Source organism: Vollenhovia emeryi, unplaced genomic scaffold, assembly GCF_000949405.1.
Source record: "Vollenhovia emeryi isolate VEMERY1.0 unplaced genomic scaffold, V.emery_V1.0 DF939145.1, whole genome shotgun sequence".
Lineage (NCBI taxonomy): Eukaryota > Metazoa > Arthropoda > Insecta > Hymenoptera > Formicidae > Vollenhovia > Vollenhovia emeryi.
In genome coordinates, this window is record NW_011967221.1 from 3,766,750 (window position 1) to 3,770,955 (window position 4,206).

A 4,206-nucleotide genomic window follows, 5' to 3' on the forward strand; every position below is an offset into this window, starting at 1 on the left:
AGAGAGAGAGAGAGAGAGAGACCAAGATAGAATCACTTGCGCTTTTAAGAAGGGAAACATTTTCAAGAGCTCTTATTTAAATGACTGGAGGAAATCTTATGAGTCGCCAGAAGTAATTAAAAACTTCACAAGATTACTTGACCATGTCTGGCAAATTTTTTATGTTTAAACTCACAACGTTACAACCGTGGTTCGTGGTCCTTTTCAAATGACAGTTGTGTCAGTAAATACGTATGGTAAATCAAAAGTGCTGATCTTGATTTCACCAACGACAGTCATGTTCTTCAACAATCGGGACAATGAGCGCGTTTCTTGTTATCGCGTTGTCAAAGAACACGTGGGATTGGATTTACGGGTGTTAGGTGAGAAATTGATTTATCATTATATATGATTAACTTCAAATGCTCGGTAATATCGATGTATATCTCAATTGTAGGAGAAAGATCTCGTGTCGTAGAAAACTGAAGAGTTGCTTCGTGCCTCGCAATCGTTTCGCTTATGGCCGACGAGAAGTATAATTTATTTGCTTTATCTTCTCTCGCGTATCTTTTTAACTGCATAATTTGCTTTAACGTTGATCGGAACGTATAGTTTACGTACACTTGTGAGTGACTCATCTTATTCATTAGTAATCACGATTTCTCCCCATCGCTCTTATTTTTTCCCACGTATTAATGCAGCAAATGTTATTAACGTGAATTGGCCACGAATATTATTACATCGTTGCGTACAACAGGAATTGACGGGATTATAACATTATTATAACATTGGTAAACGGCGAAGTGGTAACACGAATGAGTCACAATTAGCTGTGCAATAAGATAAGATATTATCATCGCCGGCGTTCGATTCTGTGTCTGCGTACAGATGCGCTCTATTTGCGTTCATGCGTCGCAGCGATCGTCCGGGAAAAGCTAAAATCTACGAATACTACAATCGCGCAAAAATATAATAATATATATTATGTATGCATCGTCCTACAATTGAGATTCAATGTGAAGAAAAACGTGTACCTTTAAAACGTATCGTTCCTACAAAACATTTTGATATACGGTGTATATGAATTTTTAGTACGCAGTACATACATTGAATATTAAATGTATATGCAAATGAATAATGTACTATACATGCACATGATTTACACATTTTATGCATATACGTGATGTATATTGATTTGTTATCCATTACAGGTACATGTAGTATATGTACACAAGATATACATGTACATACATAGGATGTACATAATTTGTACATGCATATAATATTATATGTACATTTGTATATCCAGCAATGTACATGCCATATGCAATGTATGTACACATATGAAATAAACATCAAATAAAGATGTGTCATATATATACATAACATGTGTAACTTATACATATTACAAGACACGGTAGTGTCTCACGCCAAGTATAATAGTGTATATACCCTCCAATCTTCAATGTACATACATACATACATTGTTTCAGTTGCATTTTATATTTTTTAGATTTAAAATAAAATTTTATCGCGTACATTTTTTTAATATTATAAATTTGGATACAATTGTATGAAAGTTTAAATATGATACGTCCAATTAATGCTTATACGTGTCTTGTATAATAATTTATGAATAAAATTGCGATTTATTAGATGTATATATTTACATGTACATGTTATATACCGCAAGGAATATACAAATTATAGACATCTAATGGACATACATTTAATATCAGGCGCTGTATATACATATTGAATCCATCCGTGAATACACATATATTATGTACTGCAATGTATGTCCAAATTATGTACATGAGACGTATATACATTTCACATACAGAATCTTTTTTTCATGTCATGGAGGAAAAATGCATAATATGTACATACATAGGACATTGTTATGTGGGTTGTGCATTCTAGCGTATTATACAAGCGTCTTTAAATGTTAAACATCGTAAAAGAGGCACATTCATTGCTCTCATGTATAAAACGGAATTTTCCACGGTGCGATAATAAATAATACGCGCAAGGAGTGCATTATGCTGATTGTGTAAATAATAATGATTTTGTATAACGACTATCGCAATTTACAATACGCATAATTTAACATAAAACTTAAATAATTTTTAGTATATATTTAGTATATATTCTTTCTTCTTAAACATCGGTTACACAGTAAAAAATAAAATGTTTGTTCAGTATCAACACGAACAGTATTCGTGTTCGCGCTGTCTTTTCGCGTAATAACAAGTTGTGTTGTTCGTGAATATATTGTTTATTGTTCAGTCTTAGAATACGCCTAATGTTAACATTTTTCACATGTCCCAAAAAGTCCACTCTAAATTTTAAGTTAAAATAACATTCATCGCGTGTGTTACTTCTTGACAAATAATAAATGTTAATTAATTAACACTATACTTCACATTTGTGTTTATGTTCTTTTAACCATAAGCGTGATGTAATAAAAACAGACAAGGTAAGTAAACTGCACGAATAGTTACACATTAAAATAGTTGAAATAATTTTTAAGAAATGTTGGTATTACATGTTTTAATTGTAGCGATGAAGACTTTTGGTGGCGAAATACTATTTTTCTTTATATCTGGAAATATATTAATTCTCTATGTTTTTATTATAATTTCACACTTACACGATTTTTACAGAAATTATACCATTTTTAATAAATATAACTTTGATATTCTTTATTCAGGTAAAATATTGCAAAAGCTTGGATATGGTTATATTATTACATTTTCTTTGATATGCTACGCACTTGGGCTGGAATTAATAACTTTAGCGTTGACGCCTTGGTGGGTACTTGGAACATATATCACGAGACACGGTAGTGTCTCGCGCCAAGTATAAGCGACAAAGATAAAGTGACAAGCTAGAACCGCACGCGCGAGACCGACCGTGTAGTTTACGCAAGTGCGCGAGTTGACGGGCCCTCGGAATTTCGGATCTCAACAACGACTGATCCGACGAACTTGAGACTGCGCTTAATCGTTAGCTTGGGTACGTTTTGCATAATAAAAGTGTTTTTACTTTTCTCCTACGTGCCCCATGAGTGGAGATATTGCAATGCAAAGTCCGAGGTTGTGAATTTTCGCGTAAGAAACGTCGTCGTCGTTGTCGTCAACCGACCACAATTTCCTTTTTATTTTTCTGCTAATTTTTACAGGGATTGTCATATGCGCTCTATTTCATAACAATAATACTCTACGCAAACGTAGTGTCACCATCCGTTACTGCAGCTATTGTTCAAGGATTGGTTCTTAGTTTACTGGATGGTTTCGGTAAGATTTACGAGGTTGCATTTATCGAGAACTACGCTATTAGACAAGTCTGTACATATGAAAGAATATTTATGAAAGGAGTATATGTATCTATATATTTTCTTACTCACGTTGTTGTTTGTCGCTATAACGTTATATTTTTAAGATAATCAGTTTTTAGTTTGGTAGATGGTAGTTTGGTAGATGGTAGACAGTTTGGTAGACTTTTCTATATAAAAAATATGGCGGTAAAATAACTCTAAGAATATTTGCAGTACTTGCAGCATTAATATAGTTTATTATTATTAGTCTTTACACTTTGTATTTAAAACATAAAACAACAGGTAAGGAATTAAATTTAGCTTCTTAATATACAACATATTTTTCGAATGTATGATAGAAGGATAAAAAGCTTTGTTCTTGTTTATAGACACACGAAGTAATATTAACTATTATACACAAAATATTATCAAGATGGAGTGTGAATCGCATAGTAGAATATTGTCATACTTCAAACACAATAAGTTCCGAAGTCTAATTAAAAGAAAACTTTATATCTAAAATTTTCAATTTTTGTTGCAAATAATCCTGTAATTATAGAGAAAAATGTTATTTCCTACTTCCATCGAACTTATATAGTTTTAAATTGTTACCGCATTTCATTCTCTTATCATATTTCGAAATTGTATTTTTCCATTTAGATACCGTACTAAGGTAAACGGCTATAACTTCGTCAGGTGCGTAATTTCGTCAGGTTTTCTTAAAATTAAATATACATATTAAGCAATCTCGCGCATATCGACTTTATTTTTCGATTTGAAACGATTTGAACACTTTTCATCGTCTCAATACGGAAATTTTGAACCGAAAGACGTATAAAAAAATAAGGATATAAGTACGTTTATCCTAGCGCGAAATCGCGCGGCGCCATACTTAGTGGCAGTCACGT